Raw genomic sequence first — 23713 nt, 5'->3', positions numbered from 1 at the left:
GCCACTCCTGCGTTTTGCAACTCGAATGCCTGCGTTTTTCCGCACACTCCCATAAAACGGCCAGTTTCCGCCCAGAAACACCCACTTCCTGTCAATCACACTACGATCAGCACAGCGATGAAAAAGCTTTGTTATGCCGTGAGTAAAATACCTAACTTTTGTGTAAAATAACTAAGCGCATGCGCTCTGTGAACCTTGCGCATGCGCAGTAAGCGACTAATCGCAGTATAGCGAAAATCGGCAACGAGCGAACAACTCGGAATGACCCCCATTGGCAAATTTAGAAAAATTGAAAGCATTGTCAAACTTAGAAAAATGTACTCATTGCATAGAACGTTCACTAAAACACACAATAAACTTTGTACTTTGCAACAATTCATTTTATACCTCAAACAATGCACTTTATAACTCGGTCCATTCTTTTCAAATGTACACGTTCAGTTTACATCAGCAGGAGGCCTAGCAGGCCCAGGACTCTCCCTTGTGTAAGAAGACATGGTGGATCTCGGGAGCCAAAACCTTTGTCCTAGGCTAGTAAATAAACCATGTTTCTGGGATGGTCTGCTGATACCTTACCAAATGACTAAAGGGTCCCACCCACTGCCAGAGCCGGCCCTAACCAATATGATGCCCTAGGCAAGATTTTGACTGGTGCCCCCTAGCACCACCGCTGGTTCCGCCTCTGACCTTGCACCTCTTGCCCATCACCATCACCCCTCACCCATAGCAGTCCTTATTTTGGTGTTTGTACCCCCTATATTTTAAATAGGAACAGTTCACACATTTGGCGCACAGCCCAAAAAGGGGTGTGTTTTTGCTGGCAAGGGGCATGGAAACACAATAGTAACCTACGCCACACAGTACTCCAACTTTATTCACATTTTATCATGCGATAGTGTCCATAATTCATATTACATCCCACAGTAGTATCACTTTACCTTATAAACGTTACTCCTCACAGTAGAGCCTCTTATTCACATTACATCACACTGAATTGCTCCTTATTCACATTATATCACACCCTATTGCTCTTTATTCACATTAGACGACACAGTAGTGCTCTTTCTATATGCAATACCACATAGTAGAGCACCTTATACACATAATGCCACACATTAGTAATGCATTTATACACAATTCCACACAGTAATGCCGCTTACACATATGAGACACATTAATGTCCTTATAAACATAATGCGCCTTACACATTATGACATCCTTTTTTAATGCCCTTTTACACATAATGTCCCTTACACATATGCCGCACATTATTAATGCCCTTATACACATAATGACACACATAGTGCCCCCTACACATTTGCTGCACATTATTAGTGCCCCTATACACATAATGACACACACACAGTAGTACCCTGTTACACATATGCCGCACATTAATGCCCTTATACACATAATGACACACATAGTGCCCTTTTACACATATGTTGCACATTATTAATGCATTTTTACATGACACACATAATGCTCCTTACACATATTCCGAACACTACTGCACAACCAACCCACTCACAATGCCACTAACACTGTGACCTCTGCCTCTGCTTGGATACAGATGTGTCCTCATAAATCTCGCATCAATGCTAACGTCGGGCACCTTTTTTTTTTTATGAAAATGCATCTTATTTGTATTGCTATTGACTAGGATGCACAAGCAGCTTCTGTTGATTAAACTGATATGCAGCATGCCTATATACTGTGTAAGACTGTGGCTGTATCTGCATATGAAATGCTACATACAGAATATAGGCATGCCGCATATCATTTTAATCAGCAGAAGCTGCTGATGCCCCTAGGCATATCAAATGCCCTAGGCAATTGCCTAGTTTGCCTATGCATATGGCCGGCTCTGCCCACTGCAACTCTTCAACTTTTGTACACATTAATAGATAATTGAAAGAAGTATCTTATATGCAGGGCCAGTGCTACGGTGTTCTGTGACCCCCTACCCCCTTCAAATTATAAATTTGAGCCCTCCCATACTTCACAAAGGGACAGCGTGCAGTGATAAAATAGGTGTGGTCTCAAACGGAAGGGGCGTGGTGACACAATAGTGCCCTCATTTAAAATTATGCCACACCGTAGTACAATTTTATTCACATTACACCACACATTGTAGTGTCGCTTATACACAAAATGCCCCCAGTAGTAGTGCGCTTATACATAATACCGGTATCCGTTCACATTAGGTCGACCACTATTGGTCGACATTGACATGGTCGACATGGACACATGGTCGACACATGAAAATGGTCGACACATGAAAAGGTCGACAGTTTTTTAACTTTTCTTTTGGGGAACTTTTCCATACTTTACGATCCATGTGGACTACGATTGGAACGGTAATCTGTGCCGAGCGAAGCGGTAGCGGAGCGAAGGCATCATGCCCGAAGCATGGCGAGCGAAGCGAGTCATGCGAGGGGACACAGTGCACTAATTGGGGTTCCCAGTCACTTTACGCAAAAAACGACACCAAAAAAGTAAAAAAACTCATGTCGACCTTTTCATGTGTAGACCTTTCATGTGTCGACCATTTTCATGTGTCGACCATGTGTCCATGACGACCATGTCAATGTCGACCAATAGTGGTCGACCTAATGACTGTCGACCATAACATGGTCGACCATTCATACCGGAACCCATAATACCAATAGTGATTTAGTAGTGCCGCTTATACACATAATGCCAACAGAAGTACCACTTATACATATAATGCCCATAGTAGCCGTACCACTTATACATAATGCCAGTAGTAGTAGTGCTGCTTACACAAATAATGCCTCCAGTAGTAGTGCCGCTTATACACATAATGTCCCCAGTAGTAGTGTCGCTTATATATAATGCCTCCAGTAGTAGTGCCATTATACACATAGTGCCTCCAGTAATATTACCCCTTATGCACATAATGACCATGGTTTTAGTGCTGCCTATACACATAATGCCCCCAATAGTAGGGTCGCTTATACAGATAATGCCCACAGTAGCAGTGTAGCTTATACACATAATGCCCCCCAGTAACAGTGCTGCTTATACACATAATGCCCCCAGTAGTAGCACCGCTTAAACACAATGCCCACAGTACTAGTGCCCCTTATACACATAATGCTCCCAGTAGTAGCACCCCTTATACACATAATTCCTATAGTAGTAATGAAACTTATATACCAACAACACCCTCATCAACATCCCTATAATCAACATCCTTATTAGCGCCACCTACACAAATATACTCCTCATCCTGGTGCACTTCCACAGAAGCTTCCTCAATTTCTATGACAGCATGTTAACTTGTGCTGCTCATCCTCACATTTTGAGAGGGCACCAAATGGTGGAAGGAGCCTCCTCTTCGAGTACAGTATTGGAAAGGTCAGACTCACATATGGCACCTGCGGACACACTTAGACTCTCCTGAGAGATTTTTGATTTTTCTGAGCACACAGTTGGTTCCTGTGCCTTAATTGGTTTCATTTTTTTTACACTTCTACCAAGAGAAGGGCTTACATCATCATCATAAGAGGCAGAACCACCACTCATAAATAAAGGTCAAGGCCTTAGCTTTTCCTTGCCACTTCGTGTGGTGAATGGCATATTGCCAATGTTATCTTTCTCTGTAGCTAACTTTAGGTTTTTTATGCTTTTCTTAGCCACTGTAAAATAATATTGCTTCTTTGATTTTACATGTCCTGACGTAAGCCAATTATGCCCTCTGGCCTGGCCTTAGTAGATGATTTTGACGGACCTGTATCATCTTGACTGGTGGCAGCATCTGCAGCACTAGTATTTGCTTCCTGCTCTCCTCTTAATTGTTCGTCCTCCATATCTAGCCACAAAAATGAAGGAAGTGCGGTACAGTGCACATCACAATTTGTACAAAAAATGTACCAGTGTCACAATGCGTGTATGAATCAGAAATAGTAATCAAACCCTGCAGTTTAATTTCACCAACAGTGTCGCACAATAAGTGTATGAGTACAAAATAAAATATATTACTGTGGTACCAGCTTCACCCACAGTGTCACACAATACGTGTATGAGTACGAAATAAAATATATGACTGTGGTAACACTTTTACCCACAGTGTCACACAATACGCGTATGAGTATGAAATAAAATATATTGCTGTGGTACAACCTTCACACACAGTGTCGCAAAATATGTATTAGTACGAAATAAAATATATTACACAGTGGTTGACCTTCACCAACAGTGTCACACAATATGTGTATTAAGAATGAAATAATAATATACTGCGGTCTGACCGGCAGTGTCACAGTACAAAAAATATATATATTTTTCCAAAGTAAATTTTATTGATTTTGAACAAGTATTAGCAATGGTAGGGGAAGGGGTACAGAACAAAAGAGGGGGGGGGGGATACAAGAAGGGGTACAACCAAAAAAACAGAAATAAAAAAAACAGTTTGAAAGTACATAAACATTGTTAAGTGAACCGATAGTGCAACGTACTATGTCCCCAGGCCTCCAACCTAGGGGTCCGATCAGTCAAACCAGTACCTTGCCGCCCCAAACATCATTTCAATCAAGATTGACAATAAGAGACAGAGAGGAAGGTTTAGAGAAAAGGCGTAGCGACTCCAGTTATCCACGTGGGACGTCACCCTATCAGTGAGAGAGTTTATAGTTGAGCCAAGGGGCCCATTTTTTAGTAGTGAGATATGTGGAGGACGGGCCTAAGAGGGTTTCTGCCATTTCAAATTCAGAATTGGATTGTATTATCTTCACCACTTGAGTCCAGTGGGGATTGAAGTGGTGCGCCAATTGCGTGCCAAGCATCGTTTAGTGGTGGATAGAATATGACAAACAACATAGGCCTCGGGAGTAGGAATATTTTCTGGAAGTATGTGCAGTAGTGCCAACTTTGGGTGTGGTTGAATATCGTCATGCAAAATGGCAGATATGAGAAGGAATATACGCTTCCATAACTCAGTAATCATGGGTCATGTCCAAAATATATGGTAAATTGACCCAACCCCTTGACAGTTGCGCCAACATGCTCTTGAAGTATCTGGCCATATCTTATGAAGCAGGGCTGGTGTCATATATAATCTATGGATAAGCTTAAAGTGTTGCTCGATATGAGAAATACATTTAGACATTCCAAAACAAGTTAGAAACATGCCAAGCCATTCATCGTCTGATATTGCACAACCTAAGTCCCTTTCCCATTTCAGCAAGGAAGGACATTGAGGGCTACGATCGGGGGTTATAAGGGCAGAATACCATCTAGATATAGCACCCTTTTTATTAGATGTACTAAGAAGAGCTAGTACCTGTTTAGGAAATGGTCGGAGGGGTGGCCGGGTCGAGTTGGCATCTTGCTGCCAATTCCTCAGTTGGAGATATTTATAGAAGTCATTCCAAGGTATAGAATATTGAGCTTGGATCTGGGAGAATGATAGCAGTACACCATCAGTAGTTATATCATGGAGTGTACGGATATTCCTTAGTGTCCAGGTGGTGAAGGACAGATTAGGTATTAGGTATGTTAAACATCTCAGTGATAGGTCTAGGGAAGGCAGAGTTAGCACAGAAGTTTTAAAAATGAACAAGTGCCATGCCTTGCATAGTGAGGAAATAGTGATGGATGGGAGAGATATACGTTTCCCCTCTTTCAGGGGCATAAATATTTATTTTTATAATTATATTTTAGCTTTTATTATTTTGATTTTACAATGGGGCAGAGCCCCTGGATGGATGGACCAAGCACCACAGCCGCTAATCCTGGATACAGCCGTTGATCCCGCCATCAGCCTTACGAGCTGCCGCTATTATCCAGCCCCTGGATCTATAGTATCTAAAACCAGTGAGAATTCCAACAGCAGGAGGATGGCGTTTTGCCTCATTTTGGGATCCGAATTAGACAGGAATACCCGATCCGTACTTGGATCCTGGCTCAGAGCGCTAAATTCGGGGGGGAGAACCGGACCCGCTCGTCTCTAGTAGTAACATGGATTATCCCTATGCATATAAACAGTACGTACATTATAGTGCTGTGTCACACACCATGGCATATATATGTGATAACATGCACACTTGTATTATGCACTCTGCACACTTGTATTATGACAGGAACCTACATATGGTAACAAGCAATACTCCTATGCACATATGCATTATAGTGCCATGCCACATGCCAGGCATCCTTTATATGGTAACATGCAGCATCCCTATGCAGTGTCGGACTGGGGCATGCAGGGCCCACCGGGGGAATACAGTGGTAGGGGCCCATGTTAAGGATATGCCCATTCTGCAGAGGGGGTGTGGCCTGCCAGCTCATTGGTCTGACTAACCATTAGAGAGTGCAACGTCTGGGCCCCTTCATAAATATATACAGTAAATTCATCTGCTGCATGCATGATAATGTACCAGATTAATAACAGATTAATAACAGCAATGCCCTGTAGAAAATACACCATAGTCCAGTTTAAGGTAACACATGTATGATGTATAATTCAAGTGCACAGTCTAGAACTTGATCCTTAGAGCAGGAGGAGGGCCCCCAGGCAGTGGGGCCCACTGGTGGTTTCACCTGTACCCCTGTGGGCCAGTCCAAGCCTGTCCCTATGTACATATGCATTATAGTATTACATGGCCTTAGTTAAGGGCCCTACACACTTAAAGATTTCACTTAACGATATGAACGTTCTCGTTCATTAATGAATGAGAACTCGTTCATATCGTTCAGTGTGTACGCGCCACCAATGAACGATGCGCGACCCCGCGCTCGTTCATCGTTGGTGCCGGGTCGCTTATGCATGCAGGCCAATATGGACAATCTCATCCATATTAGCATGCACTGCTATGGAGCCGGGTGATGGGGGGAGTGAAGATATCCGCCGTCGGGCAGCTCGGTGGCGGATTGCCGAATGTGTAGGGGGCATTACTATGTAAAAAATAACATAAATACTTCTTTAGCAAGAAAGCAAGGTAAAAAAATAATAATAAACATCTGTTTCATTTGTAAATGCTCCATTGTTACTAATAGCACAATTTGCAGAATCAGAAACTGACTAATATTATGTGACAATCGTATTGCTCTAAAGGGCCCATACACTAACGCGACATGTCCATCTGACATGTCGCCGGCGATCACTCCGGCAGCCTCCCAGGGGGCAGGATCGCCCAAGATACATCATATGCTGTCCTTTTGCATACAATGTATCTGGGGCGATCCTGGGTGATCCCAGCCATGCCTGCGGGGTCAGACATGATTGAATGTGCAGCATATTCAATCTGGAGGATCCGATCCGATGCTCACGGAAACGCGCATCGGATCGGATTGAAAACACCTCCAAAATGCTCGATTTTCATCCGATATATTGGGCAGAATGCCCGAAATCAGATGAAATCGGGCATTATCGTCCTAGTGTATGGGGCCCTTAAGTCTAACCTAACAGTGACCCTGATACAGTGAGATGTACACTAATGTCTGAGCAGTTGTTATACCGTACGCAGTGTCTGTGCGACATTATGCTAATGCTGCTGCGGCCCGGGAATATACTGAGACACCAGAAAAAAACCAATTATCCTGATAGCGCGGATGGTTGAATAAAAACAAATGTAAAGTTCTTTCATATAAAATCATTCAATTAATACAATGGTTTGATTGAGAAAGACTCTAGAAACATATCTGCATAGGCTTCAGTTGCATGAACAAATTGGTTATATATATATATGGGTCGCGCTAAGATGAGAGATGCAGATGCACACTGCCAGCACTAAGAACACTGATAGTAAAAATAATTTAAATAAACCCTTCCAATTAACATGGAGTATAACTGAAGTTCTTAGCACACATTTGCGCAAATATGCGGGCCCATATACCGCGGCCAGGTGACTTCATCACATGGGTCCCTAACATTCCTAATACTATCACATTATATAAATTTATTCAGGACTTACCTCTAAATAGGGTCTTATCAATGTGTGATCTGAAATGCAGGACCCCAGCTAATTAAAACACCTGAGGGTAAATGGGAGGAGTGCCAATACCAGAGGAAGGAAGCCTTGCCTTCCAGTGTACAATATATACACAAATATAGAGGAAAAAGGGGGGGAACCTGGACTGCACATCCTATTACTAAAGATATCAAGAGGTGCTATCATGCTGAGGCTTCTAATACTATGCTGGAGGAAGAGAGATGCAGATGCACACTCCTAGCACTAAGAACACTGAGAGTAAAAATAATTTAAATAAACCCTCACAATTAACATAGAGTATAATTGAAGTTCTTAGCACACATTTGCGCAAATATGCGGGCCCATGTACCGCGACCAAGTGACTTCACCGGCGAGTACTGGGGACCTCACTGGAAGTTATTTGACTACAAAAGGTCATAGCTGTTAATCCTGGACACAGCCGCTGATCCTGCCGTCAGCCTCACTAGCCACAGCTATTATCCAGCCACTGCACCCGAGGACGCTCGGGAGCGATCATCACCTCTCACCTTGGAATAGGTCCCATAACACCGGGATAGAGTGAGTAGCGGTACCGTGTACGGCCCGTCACCACAGAGCATTTCTGGAATTACTACGGGATCATTATTTATTGACATTACGATCATATGATCTTCACTGGACCCCAGTCTCGAACCAGTTATCTTATACTTGGCATCAATCTGAATTATTTGTCTATTTTGGGACTGCAGTAGCCTTAACCCAGCACATAGATACACATATGAAATGAACTGCAACATAGTGCACTAATGAGATAATATCCTTTGACAGCTACATCTAATTTTAATTGTTACATGTATTTGTATCTGTATAGTGTAGCTTGCCACATATAGCAATAGCAATGTGCTTCTTTTAAAGTGTGATATTATGTGTATGAATTTAATATAATACATTTTTATTATTCTTTTAAAAACCACTGGCATTGTTCTGATTCTAATGGTTCCTTAGCGTGACCCATATATATTTTATATATATATATATATATATATATATATATATGACCAATTTGAATATACTACTGAGACGTCCACCGGAATCATCGCAGCTTCCGCACCTGTGTACACATACCCAGCATCAGATGCAGATCAGGAAATCATCGGCTCCCTGAGTAAGTCAGTGTCAGTATGAGACATGCCCCGAAAATGGTCGCAACACACCTGCGTTTTTGCAACCACTCACATTTGCGTACAACATCACTGTGACCTGACACGGAATCTGCATTCTATGGGCATGTCAGGGTGGAGACTGGGAGGTGGCCTGAAGAAGTGATTGCATGGTAGTGTCATGGATCTGCAATCTCTTTCACAGCACCGCATCCACAGTGGCCATACTTTATTTATTATTTATTTAATAACAGTTTCTTATATAGCGCAGCATATTCCGTTGCACTTTACAATTAGTAAACAGTAATAGAACAAAACTGAGTAAAAACAGACAGATATAGAGGTAGGAAGACCCTGCTCGCAAGCTTACAATCTTGAGAACGTTACAAGGTAGGCTCTATGCCAGGCAGGGGCTGCTTGTGGATTCGATGTTGCGACTGATGGTGTATTGATGGTGGAGTGACTGGATACACCAGTGCAGTGGAGCATTGCTCAGTAGTGGGTGTCGCAGGGTTTGCTCAGTCCATCGTCACATGTAAGTACATGAGGAGAGCTCAAGCTGTTATTTGCATATTTTTATACTTGAGAATCTGTGAGAAATCGCAGCTGCGCATGATTTGCGTGCACCTCTGCACCAGGCCCCATGACTGGAACCTTCACTCAGACTGCACCCAACCCCACATTTCAGGTGAAGCCACAGCACTGCCAATATCTGACATTATTCTGTGGAAATCTACACTTATAGTAGGCATAAAAGTGCACCTGGGTAAAATGGAACAATATTATATCGTTCTGCTCCAGGACCATCTCCACCACAAATCCTCCACCACCTGAAGGCTACAAGAAGAAATTATATGTAAGGTAAAGTCATTTTAAAAAAGGTTTATTTTCTCAGATACTGATAACGTGTGGACGAAGTGGAGTGCACAAGGTGTGTGGTCAGATTTAACATATACAATTAATTCACACAAAAAGTCAGGATATATGGTGCTGTACATTGACAAATCTGGGTATCTTTGAATTGCTACATACAGTATAATAATGTGTGTGGGATTAGCAGGGTATAGCTGGAATGTTCTCACCCAAATGATCTGCTCCTCAGGATCAGACTCTTCCTCCAAATGCAGCCACAGCAGTGAGGGTGGGTAGCAGTCCTGATCTCTGAACCTTGTTTATGTCTTTTCTCTCAGCTCTGCTTCCCACTGACGCCCCCGTGGCTTTGCTGGAAGTCACTGTCACTCTGTAGAGGTTTCTGCTCTGACTCCTGTATTAATCTTGTAGTGTCTTCACTCATCCTTGATGTCTCCAGAGCTGTTCTCACACTTTCCTCAGACCAACTGCCACTTACCAACTGATGTTTCTCTTCTAGCAGTTGTTGCCAGTCTTCCTGCTGACCAATCACAGGGCTCCTCTCTGCTTGTGCAGAAAAGTACAATGTTGAGTGACAACTGTAATACCTCAATTATTGGAGATATTACATAAGGGGTACGTTTACATAGTAAGCTATCATTTAGTTAACAAGATATTAACTAAATATAATTTGGAGATTCTGGGGTCTATGTGCTAAGCTCTGGAGAGAGATAAAGTATCAACCAACCAGCTCCTGTTACTTTTCAAACATGGCAGTTAGGAGCTGATTGGCTGGTACTTTATCTCCATACACTTTGGGGGTCATTCCGAGTTGTTCGCTCGCAAGCTGTTTTTAGCAGATTTACTCACGCTAAGCCGCCGCCTACTGGGAGTGAATCTTAGCATCTTAAAATTGCGAACGACGTATTCGCAATAATGCGATTACACCTCTCTTAGCAGTTTCTGAGTAGCTCCAGACTTACTCGGCATCTGCGATCAGTTCTGTGCTTGTCGTTCCTGGTTTGACGTCACAAACACACCCAGCGTTCGCCCAGACACTCCTCCGTTTCTCCAGCCACTCCCGCGTTTTTCCCAGAAACGGTCGCGTTTTTCCGCACACACCCATAAAACGGCCTGTTTCCGCCCAGAAACACCCACTTCCTGTCAATCACATTACGATCGCCTGAACGATGAAAAAGCCGTGAGTAAAATTCCTAACTTCATAGCAAATTTACTTGGCGCAATCGCAGTGCGAACATTGCGCATGCGCACTAAGCGGAAAATCGCTGCGATGCGAAGAAATTTACCGAGCGAACAACTCGGAATGACCCCCCTTATCTCCAACTTGTACCCCTTTTCCACTTGCTCTAAAAACATGGGTAAATGCGCGGGGGCGCGCATTTACCCATGTTTTTTCCTAGTGGAAACGGCCCCCCCTGCAAATTCCTGGATCAAGTGATCCGGGAATCCTACCCGGTTAGCTTGCCGGTAAGCTGTGTAACGTAAACGGAAGCCGTGTCGCATCGTTCACAGTGTATGGAAGGGCAGCGCTGGGAGATCATGTGATAAAGTACCTGTCAATCAGGCCGAGGCGGTCGCCGAGTGGGCGGCAATGCTCTGTTTCCAGGGCAGAGACGGAGCGTTGCGGGGGCGGAGGCCGGCAAACGTTGGGCGGTGTGGCACAAATAAGGGCGTGACAGGGGCGTGATCGCGGCGGCTGCATGATGTCACACGCAGCCGCCACGATCAGAAACATTACGGCGGGCCTCCTGCGGGCGCAGCTAAGCTGCGCCAGCAGGAGGCAACCTTAGTTTCTGCTAACAAGTAGAAATTGCGATGCGATTGCAATTTCTGCTTGTTGAAGGGGGAGAGACGGCGGTCAGCATGCTGGACGGCCTTGCCCTGTGATGGGCGGCCCCCAGCATGCGTTCAGAAGGATTGCAAATTCTGCTAATTAACAGAATTTGCAATCCTTACCTAATTAGGCCCTGAGTCAATTTAAATGAAAATGCAGGCACTTGTGCAGGACAGTCACTACGCATGCGCCCGCAACTTTTTAGTAATTTTTGCGGTGTGATCGCTTACTGCGATCCAACCTGAATTAGGCCCTCGGCCCTCAATTTGTGAATTTGATTAATATTTGAATTCAATACTGTAGATTCTCTACTCAACAACTTTTAAATAGAAGACAAGAACATTTAGCAGTGAATTTTCACCAATCAGTCTAGCAAATACTGTATCATGGGGAAAAGGTGCATTGAGCTTTTCAATTACATTTTTCACTTAGCCCTCTTTCTTTCCTCCCATTATTTTCAATATTCCGCAAGGGTATTTTATTATCTTATATGTATATTTTCAGTTGAAATGAATGAAGAATATATTATTCTAATTAGTTTTATATGTTGTCAGTTGTCACCTTCAAAACAGATAATAGAATATTTCTATGACCTGTAATGAGTATTTTTTCAATAGAAACTTCTACTTACAATACAAATCTGTTTCCAATATATCATTGGACATTGTTATTGGTGATTGAATATTTAACAACATACAGTATGTGTTTTGTTGTCCTATTACAGTATATACCAAGGATCCCTAACAGTTCATGTTTTCTAGTACAACTGTGGATCTTTTAAAATGTGGCAGATAGTAATGAATGCACCTTTGCACCAGTTAGGAAATGTAGAAAACATGAAATGTTAGGGGTCTTAGAGGACTGAGTTTGGCCACCCTTTCTTGACAAATGGCACTTAACATAATGCAACCTAGGGTATAATTGAAATATACAGATGTGGATAAATCCACAGGGAACCAGCGCTCAAACCCTATTTGTAGTGGTGAATGTACGGTTATAAAGTGAAACTAAAATCAATAATGAAAAAGCAGGTAATATACTTAAGGTTGTTTATTCTAAGATGCTGAGATACTTTCTTTCCCAACAGGTATAAATTCGGTTTAAAAGTCAATCAGTGATTGGGGCACGCTCCTGGTTTGAGCTTAAATTCTGAAGTGCAAGGTTCAATTGAAAGAACAAATGCTGTAATCTTTGTAAAGTCGAAAAAAAAAAAAAAAAAAAGAAAAAGAAAAATGCCACAAAAAAATATTAATGATAATATGTACTAAAGTCCAAACGGTTTACAAGTCTATACAGACAGCGGCGTCCCGCTAATCTGTGCTCTGAAGTGAAGGATTCTCTTGTGAAGTGATGAACAGTTGACAGCGGTAGAGCTCCGGCCGGGTCCACTTCGCCTCTGTGATTTATACCTGTTGGGAAAGAAAGTATCTCAGCATCTTAGAATAAACAACCTTAAGTATATTACCTGCTTTTTCATTATTGATTTTAGTTTCACTTTATAACCGTACATTCACCACTACAAATAGGGTTTGAGCGCTGGTTCCCTGTGGATTTATCCACATCTGTATACTTACCATTTAAGGGGGGGTGGGACACCCCTCATTACCAGCAGCACACCCCGCCTCAGATTAACACCTCAGTGCGCAGAGAACCCATTTCTGTATATAATTGAAACATTAACACAGAGGTATAGACTTTCTAAAAAAGGGGAAAACACTTATTTCAAATGAAACAAGGGGCAGTGAAATCATACCCTTAACTCACTACCCAGTCAAAGCAGAATGGGAGATTATAATAATGATTAAAGAGACAATGGCCTCTCAGATGGTACTCTCAGATGGTGCTGGGGGCACTGACCTCTCAGATGGTGCTGGGGCCACTAACCTCTCAGATGGTGCTCGGGGCACTGAGCTCTCAAAGGGTGCTGAGGGTGTTGGCCTCTCTTTTGCTGCTGGGTGTGCAGGCCTCTTATTTGTTGCCGCAGGGTGCTGGCCTGTCTGATGGTGCTGGCGGCCCACTAGCCTGTCTGGTGGTGCTGGGGGCCTTCTGGCCTGTCAGATGGTGATGAGGGCCTTCTGGCCTGTCTGATGGCGCAAGGTTCCTACTGGACTGTAAGATGATGTTGGCCTGTAGGGCCTTATGGAGGCCTACTGGCCTGTCTGATGGTGCTAAGCGCCCACTGACTTGTCTAATGGCACTGGGAGCCTTCTGACCTGTCTGTTGGTGCTGGGGGCCCTCTGGCTTGTTAGATGGCGCTGGGGGCCTTCTGGCCTGTTAGATGGCGCTGGGGACCTTCTGGCCTGTCTTATGGTGGTGGGGCCCTCTGGCCTGTCATATGGTACTTGGGGCCCGCTAGCCTGTCTGATGGTGCTGGGAGCCTTCTGGCCTGTCTGTTGGTGCTGTGGGCCCTCCGGCCTGTTAGATGGTGCTGTGGGCCCTCCGGCCTGTTAGATGGTGCTAGGGGCCTTCTGGTCTTTTAGGTGGTGCTGGGGGCCTTCTGGCATGTCTGATGGCAGTGGGGGCCCTCTGGCCTGTCATATGGTATTGGGTCCCACTAGCCTGCCTGATGTGGCAGGGGGCCCGCTAGCCTGTCTGATGGCGCTTGGGGCATGCTAGCCTGTCTGATGGTGCTGGGGGCCTGGTGGCCTGTCAGATGCTTTTGGTGGCCTTCTGGCCTGTATGATTTTGCTTTAGGCCTTCTGGCCTTTCTGATGGCGTTTTGGGCTTTCTGGCCTGTCTGATGGTGCTGCAGCCTTCTGGCCTGTCTGATGACGCTGGGGGCCTTCTTGCCTGTTTGATGGCACAGGGGGCCTTCTGGCTTGTCTGATAGTGTTGAGGTCCTTCTGGCCTGTCTGATGGCGCAAGGCACCTGCCGGACTGTAAAATGATGTTGGAAACCCGCTGGCCTGTTTGATGGCGCTGTAGGGCCTTATGGAGGCCTGCTGGTATGTCTGATGGTGCTAATTGCCTGCTGGCCTGTCTGATGGCACTGGGAGCCTTCTGACCTGTCTGTTGGTTCTGGGTACCCTCTGGCCTGTAAGATGGTGCCCCAGCTGGGGACCTTCTGGCCTTTCTTATGTTGGTGGTGTTAGCCTTCTGGCCTGTCACATGGTACTGGGGGCCCACTAACCTGTCTGATGGGTCAGGGGGCCTGTTAACCTGTCTGATGGTGCTGGGAGCCTTCTGGCCTGTCTTGGTGCTGTGGGCCCTCTGGCCTGTTAGATGGTGCTGGTGGCCTTCTGGCCTGTTAGGTAGTGCTGGGGGCCTTCTGGTATGTCTGATGGCGGTGGGGGCCCTCTGGCCTGTCATATGGTATTGGGGCCCACTAGCCTGTCTGATGGGGCAGGGGGCCCGCTAGCCTGTCTGATGTCACTTGGGGCATGCTAGCCTGTCTGATGGCGCTGGGGGCCTGGTGGCTTGTCTGAAGACGCTGCTGCCTTCTGGCCTGTCTGATGACGCTGGGGGCCATCTTTCTTGTCTGATGGCGCTGAGGGCCGTCTGGCTTGTCTTATGGTGCTGGGGGCATTATAGCGGCCTTCTGGCCTGTCTGATGGTGCTGTGGGCTCCCTGGCCTGTCTGATGGCACTGGGGGCGTTCTGGTCTGTCTGATGGTGCTGGGGGCCCTCTAGCTAGTCTGATGGTGCTGGGGGCCAGCTGGCCTGTCAGATGGTGTTGGGGGCCTTATGGCCTGTCTGATGGTACTGGGGGCCCGTTGGCCTGACTGATGGTGCTTTGGGCCTTCTGTCCTGCTTGATGGTGCTCTTTGGACCTTCTGGCCTGTCTGATGGTACTGGGGCCTTCTGGCCTGCCTGATGATGCTGGGGGCCTTCTGTCAAGTCTGATGGTGCTGAGACCTTCTGGACTGTCAGATAGCACGGGGGACCTGCTGACCTGTCAGATAGCACTGGCGGCCCTCTGGTCTGTATTATGGCGTTGTGGAGCTTCTGGCCTTTTAGCTGGCACTGGGGATCCGCTGGTTTTTCTGATGACATTTGGTGCCTTCTTGCCAGTCAGATAGAGCTGGGGGCCCAATGGCCTGTCTGATGGTTGGCGCTGGGTTCCTTCTAGCCTGTCATGGTGCTGGGGGCCTTCTGGCCTGTCTGATGGTGCTGGGGGCCTTCTGGTCTGTCTGATGGTACTGGGGTCCTGCTGGTCTTTCAGATGGCACTGGGTGCCCTCTGACTTGTCAGATGACGCTGAGGGCACTCTGTCCTGTCAGATGCTGCTGGGGGCCTTCTTGCCTGTCTGATGGTGCTGGGGGCCATCTGCTTGTCTGACGGCACTGGTGTCCTGCTGGCCTCATAGCCCTGGGGGTTTTATGTCCTGGCTGATGGTGCTGGGGGTCTTCTTGCCTGTCTGATGGGACTAAGGGCCTTCTGGCCTCTCTGATAATGCTGGGGTCCTTTTGCCCTGTCAGATGGTGTTGGGGCCCACTGACCTGTCAGCTGGCACTGGGGGCCTTCTGGCCTGGCTGATGGCACTGGGGTCCTTCTAGCCTGTCTGATGATGCTTAGAGCCTTCTGGCCTGTCTGATGGTGCTGGGGGCCTTCTGGCCTATCTGATGGTGCTGGAGGCATTCTTGCCTGTCTGATGGCACTGGGGTCCTTGTGGCCTTTCAGATGGCGTTGGGAGCCTTCTGGCCTTTCAGATGGAGCTCGGAGCCCTCTGGCCTGTCAGATGGAGCTTGGGACCCTCTTGCCTGTCAGATGGCACTGGGGGCCCTCTGGCCTTTCTGATGGCACTGCGGTCCATCTGTCTATCAGATGGTGCTGGGGACCTATCTGATGCTGCTGGTGGCCTGCTGGCCTCATGGCCCTGGGGGCCTTCTGGCCTGTCTGATGGTGATGGGGGCCCTCTGGCCTGTCTGACGATGCTGAGGACCTTTTGCCCTGTCAGATGACGCTGGGGGCCCCCTGGCCTGTCTTGTGTGCTGGGGGCCTTCTGGACTGTCAGATGGCACTGGGGGCTCTTTGGCCTGACTGTTGGTGCTGGGGACCCGCGGGCCTGATAGTTAGTGGTGTGGTCCCGCTGGCCTCTCTGATTATGCTTGGGGCCTACTTGCCTGTCTGATGGTTCTGGGGGCCCGCTGGCCTTTCTGACAGTGCTGGGGTTCTTATGCCCTGTCTGATGTCACTTTTGGGCCTTCTTGCATATCTCACTGCGCTGGGGTCCCTGTGGCCCTCCTGGTGGTGCTGGGGAACCCAGCCTTCTTGCCTATTTGATGGCACTGGGGCCCATAGGGCTGTCTGATAATGCTGGGGGCACGCTTGCCTGTCTGATGGTGCTGGGGAACTTTTGGCTTTTTAGATGGCACTGGGGATCTGCTGGCCTTTTTGATGACACTTGGCGTCTTCTTGCCTGTCTGATTGCACTGGGGGCATTCTTGCCTGTCTGATGGCGCTGGGGGCCTTCTGGCTTTTCAGATGGCACTTAGGGCCCTCTGGCCTTTTAAATGGTGTTGGGGACACTCTGGCTTGTCAGATGGCAATAGGGGCCTTCTGTCCTGTCAGATTGCGCTGGAGGCCTTCTGGCCTGTGTGATGGTGCTGGGAGACATCTGGCTGTCAGATGGTGCTGGGGGCCTGTCTGATGGCACTGGTGGCCTGCTGGCTTCATAGCCCTGGGGGCCTTCTGACCTGTCTGATGGTGCTGTGGGCCTTCTTGCCTGTCTGATGGCCCTGAGGGCTCTCTAGCCTGTCTGACGATGCTGGGGCCTTTTTCCCTGTCAGATGTCACTGGGGGCCCACTGAGCTGTCAGATGGCACTGGGAGCCCTCTGGACTGTCTGATGGTGCTGGGGAGCTTCTGGCCTTTTATATGGTCCTGGGGTTCCGCTGGCCTGTCTAATGACACTTGGGGCCTTCTTGCCTGTCAGATGGAGCTGGGGGCCCACTGGCTTGTCTCTTGGCTGGCTCTGAGGTCCTTCTAGGCTGTCTGATGGAGCTTTGGGCCTTTTGGCCTGTCTGATGGTGCTGGGGGCCTCCTAGCCTGTCTCATGGCACTGGGGCATTCTTGCCTGTCTGATGGTGCTGGGGCCCTTGTGGCCTTTTAGATGACACTGTGGACCTATCTGATGCTGCTGGTGGGCCTTCTGGCCTGCTTGATGGCCTGGGTGCCTTCTGGCCTGTCAGATATCACTGGGGGCCTTCTGGCTCGTGAGATGGCACTTGGGACCTGCCTGATGCCACTAGTGACCTGCTGGCCTCATGGCCCTGGGGAACCTTCTGGATTTATGGCCCTGGGGACTTTCTTGCCTGTCTGATGGCACTGGGGACCTTCTTGCCTGTCAGACGGAGCTCCCAGTGGTCTGTCTGATGGCTGGCTCTGGGTTCCTTTTAGCCTGTCTGATAGCGCTTTGGGCCTTCTGACCTGTCTGATGGCACTGGGGTCCTCCTGGCCTGTCTGATAGTGCTGGGGGCCTTGTGACCATTCAGATGGCACTGTGGGCCTTGTAGCCTTTCAGATGGCATTGGGGGCCTGTCTGACGATGCTGAGGGCCTTTTGCCCTGTCAGATGGTGCTGAGGGCCCACTGGCCTGTCTTGTGTGCTGGGGGCCTTCTGGACTGTGAGATGGCACTGGGGGCCCTTTGGCTTGACTGATAGTGCTGCGGACCCGCGTGCCTGACAGATGGTGCTGGGCTTCCGCTGGCCTATCTGATTATGCTTGGGGCCTACTTGCCTGTCTGATGGTGCTAGGGGCCCGCTGGCCTTTTTGATAGTGCTGGGGTCCTTCTGTCCTGTCTGATGTCACATTGGGTCTTCTGGCCATCAGACATGTGGCCTGTCTAATGGCTCTGGGGATTCTCTGGTCTGTCTGATGACGCTGGGGTCCTTCTGGCCTGTCTGATGGCACTGGGGGCCTGCTGGCCTGTCTGATGGCGCTGGGGTCTTCTGGCCTGTCTGATGGCACTGGGGGCCCGCTGGCATGTCTAATGGCACTGGAGTCCTTCTGGCCTGTCAGATGGAGCTGAGGTCTAGCAGTGGGAATAGTAACCAATGGAAAAGTAAAAATAATTAAACAGCCTGGCTACTAAAGATGGGTACTGTATATCGACCATCGATGATTCCAAATAATTTATGGTTTTTGACTGGTATCTAATACTTTTACCATTGATGATGGATCATCAGACTGTTCCGCCATTGATGGTGGGGTGTGGGGCCGATGGCGATGGATTTTTGCTGTGTAAATTCTAAGCAATCTGACTAGATTGCTTAGAAAAGAAGCACACATCTCTCCGTGTGTATACCTCATATCGCTGATTCTAGATTGGCCTGCATGCAGGCACAATCTATTTAGATCGCTCACTTCACCGCTGGATGAAGTGAGGGTCCCCGTCCCCCCCTCTCGCTCAGTACATATCGCGCTGTGTGCTGAGCGGGGGGAGAGATGTGTACTGAGCATTCTGTGCTAGATCGCTCAGCACACATTGGTACGTGTGTACCCCCCTTTAAGCACAACTCAGTTGCCACAGGGACAAATTTAATGATAGAAAGTGGCAGTAGATTTTGTATTTGTAGTAACAGAAATTGTCTTCTGTAGTCACTGCCTGATAAATAGACTCTAAGGGGGAGATTTATCAATGCTTGGAGAGAGATAAAGTGGTTTATTCATCATTCAATCAACAGTGCCTTTCATGATAAAGGTAATGCAGGAGACATCACAAATACCTCTTGCCAGCGCCGGTGCAAGGTTTCTCGGCACCTTAGGCAAAACTTCTGCCTACTGCCCCTTCCACCTACCCATCCTTCAGATGAAAGGCATGCTGCTCTCACCCCCTCGCCCTTACTCTGATAAATGTCTGCTGTTCTATCCCCCCCAAAATCTGTGTGCATGGTGCTGCTCATCCCCCTAGACTGTGTGCATGCCTGCTCCTCATCTCCCCCCGCCCCCCCACCACACTGCTGCTCTCGCCCTCTTTCCTTATCAATGCAGAGAATGCACTGTGCAGCCACCGTACCTGCATGCTGCAGTGCAGAGTTGGGACTGTGGGTGAAGTGATAAAGTGGAAGGTGATAAAGGACCAGCAATTCAGCTCCTGTCATTTTTCACACCCAGCCTGTGACATGGAAGTTAAAATCTGATTGGCTGGTCCTATATCACCTTCCACTTTATCACTTCACCGAGATTAATAAATCTTCCCCTGAGTAGTCTGTGAAAGAGCCTGGAATGAAGAGCAGTGCTGCATGTCACCCCCAGCCAGGACTCCAGGAGCTGTCAAAGTTACTGCCTGTGCCGGGTGGAGGTGGAGCTGGAGGCTGCAATACGGGAGTTTAGCAGTTGCGGCTACTGTAAGATAAGAGTTCTGGGGGATTGCAGCGGCTGTGAAAGGTAGGACCATGCAACCTTTTTCAAGCAACTGTAGCAGGCCACCCCCTCTGGTCCCAGCGCCCCTAGGCAGCTGCCTAAAGCTGCCTAGTGGAAGCTCCGGCCCTGCCTCTTGCCTACTCAGCCTCAATCTGGCCCACTGTCCCCATACACTAGTATGGGGCCATAAATTCATCAAGCTCCGAAAATACTCAGTAGCACTGTCAAATCAGACTTGCTACTAGCGGTGAAAGTATTTGAAGGCTGTCTTCAGATCAGTTGCTTCCACGCCAGAGCAATGTTAAATTGCTCATGGCAAGTAAAATACTAAATTTTGGGGGCTACATAATGAATAGACTCCAAAGTATCAACCAATCAGCTCCTGTCATGGTAGGAGCTGGTTGGTTTCTAATTCATACACTCCAAGCTTTGATAATCTCTTTATGTCTCACTCCCAACTGGTAGCTCAGGCATGATTCATCTGAACTCAGCACAATTGAATCCAGAGCCCAACAGTCACAAGGAGCTCAGAAAACACAGCAGTTCTCCTGCTCCCCAAAATACCCACCTCCCATTTTTGAAAGTCTTCCCTAATGTATAATTGTCAGGACCATTAGCACATGCTTGTGTAGGAAAATCAGGTCATACAAGCAACAAGAATTGTCTCAAAGAGAAGCGTGTATCAAAGTCATAGAATGCCCTATGTAAAAGCACTCTACCCATGGCCTTGTGATCTAATATAGGTCACAGAACTCCTCAGTGTGTGTATTACACAAGTGGCATGAATACTTGTAGAAAAATGTAAATGTATCCTTATGTTTGGTGAGCAGTGACATCTCTGGGGTCACATGACTCATTGTGAAAGTGTTCTGTAATGGAATGCATAACTGTTTTGTGAAGGATAAAATACATCTGGATCTGAGATTCACCTCATACAAGCGAACTGACTCAAATTAAAGCTTGTGCATAGACACCAAAAGTTTAGAAGGTCATATTAGGGACTATTTTTTAATTAGCTCTGTAAAGACAGATTTTCTATCGCAAATCCTCCTAGCGATAGAAAATAATTTTCGGGGCCATTTAGCAGAAAACTATCCTTATACTCAGCTCCCCGGCGATACTGGCTGGCAGCAATAAGCACTGACTTACTGTATCACTGGCCAGTCTGGATCACTTCTCCAGGTGTGTGACCCAGCATTGCCTACCATGCCTGTGTTACTACACACTGAGCCCCGTCTCTGGCTTTAAGTTCCGGAGTAAATTAAATAAAACAGAAAAAGAAACAAAAAATAACAGAGTTAATTATATTTCCTCCGGCCGAAAGCAGTTTACCAACCTGATATTTCTATCACTGTTGAGAACTCAATAATCAATCCTACCCCACAAGCTCACTGCCTAGGTGTCATTCTTGACTCTGACTGTCCTTTGTTCCCCACATTCAATCTGTCTTAAAATCATGTTACCTACATCTAAGAAATATCCAAAATACGACGATATCTTACACAAGACACAGCAAAAACTCTAATCAATGCTCTCATTATCTCCCGCATTGATTATTTCAAAAGTCTTCTTACTGGTCTCAGTGCCAGATTAAGGTCCTCATGGGCCTGGAGCTGAAATTTCTGAAGGGCCTATTATGTGCCACTGCAGGGGGTGTGACCAGTGGGTGTGTGGCCACTGATGTGGGAGTGTGATGTATATATATTGTGTGTGTGTGTGTGTGTGTGTGTGTGTGTGTGTGTGTGTGTGTGTGTGTGTGTGTGTGTGTGTACAGTATGTATGCATGTGTTTGAAAAATAGAAAACTCTCAGCACTTAAATGTCCAATTATCTCCAACAGATCAATTATTGAAACAAACAAAAACTTACTCAGAAAATCTATCTCCATGGTACAACAAACAGGAGAGCACACATGGAAGTGTATTCAGTAGTCACGGCTGTGTATTTTGGCAGTTGCACATCTGCGGCTTTATACGTACAGTATGCCGTTACAAAGCCATTCCCTTGTGTCTAATTGTGCGTCCAAATGTGCAACGACTGACATGTCAACTTTCACCATCTATGCACACAGTCCTAATGCTGGACATACATGTACTGATAAATGCCTATCAGACCGACAAGTATTTTATCTGGCAGCTGCGGACATTGCAGATAGCAGGGACATGCACTCTGAGATCTCTTACAGTGTATTGGCCACGATATCAGTGCTCTGTCCCCGGGGAGGAAACATTTCCCCGTTCCTTCCCATGTGAAATAACAAGGGAAATGTCCATGGGTTGGCCACGGTAGGGCATACATTGTCCGATGCGGCCAACTTGACACTTATCGTATTGGGCGGACATGCTGTACAATCTGGCATGCCCGACCGATCAATATTTTCGGATCGGTCAGTAGCATACATGCTACAATTATCTGGGCGATCTGCCAATGTAGGGCTGATCAGACAAATAATCGTAACGTGTATGCACAGCTGTAGCAGCCACCATCTGTCACATCATGGAAACTTCCACAAGCCCTATGGCAGTTGCAGATTGTTCATCTGAGTATTGCCTCCTATGTGAAAGATGAAGAGTCTGTGCAGGAAAACACTTTAGTGTCACGTGGCGCCCGTGACACTCCCATAACAAGCAAATAAGACTGACCATTTTTGTGTGCACTAATAGCAACCTCCCAATCACTACTCACTCAGAGTTTCTGATGCCATGCATCACAATTACAACAGCGCCTTTGTGTGTACAGTGTAAGACATGCGCTGTACCAGCTTTTAGTGATTTCCACCTTATTCCATTACATGGAGGAAATGGGGATCACTGGACTTTATCAAATGTTTATTGACCAAAACTCATACCAAAAAGTCAGAATCTGCATTTTGGTTCCTCAGAACATTTGCAAATAGGACAGCATCAAAGCACAAGTTCAGCAGATGAAGCAGAGATTACATCACTGTCTCACAGGCCTTTCTATTTCTACCACCAGAACTATGTGCAAAATGGCTCCAAACTACATATGGTCCAACTTGGAACGCATGTTCTCCCCGGAAGTTATATCACTTCCTATACTGTAGCAATAATGGGCCTAATTCAGACCTGAACGCTCCTCTGTGAATTGACAGAGGTTTGCAATCAGATAGTCGCCGCCCAGAAAGAGTGAAAATCAGCCCCGTGCAAGTCTGCATACGCCATGCGAAAAGCTTTGCAAATGCCAGACAGCTGCATATCCAGTCACAACTCACTCACCATCCAATGATTTCTCCAGTCTGTGCGTAGCCCAGGACCTACTTCTACAGTGCGAATTGAAGAGGCTGATCGGGGTCGGAGCTGACGTCACATACCCTCCTTGAAAACGCTTAGGAACGCTGAGTTTTTCCTGACATTCCCAGAAAACAGGCAGTTACCACCCCCAAACGCCCGCTTCCTGTCAATCAACCTGCGTTCACCTAGCTATCAAAAAAGACGCTGATTTCTTTCGCAGTTTGGTCCCGTACCTGCGCATTACGATCCATACACATGTGCTGTCAATCGATAATCAGACGCCTTGCGAATTCGCACAACAGCGATCAGGTCTGAATTAGGCCCAATTTAACATAAGGTCCCAAAGTTCCAAGCACAAC

This window comes from Pseudophryne corroboree, chromosome 4 (genome assembly GCF_028390025.1).
Source record: "Pseudophryne corroboree isolate aPseCor3 chromosome 4, aPseCor3.hap2, whole genome shotgun sequence".
NCBI lineage: Eukaryota > Metazoa > Chordata > Amphibia > Anura > Myobatrachidae > Pseudophryne > Pseudophryne corroboree.
The sequence above is the reverse complement of the archived record's forward strand: the minus strand, read 5'-3'. Positions refer to the sequence as shown.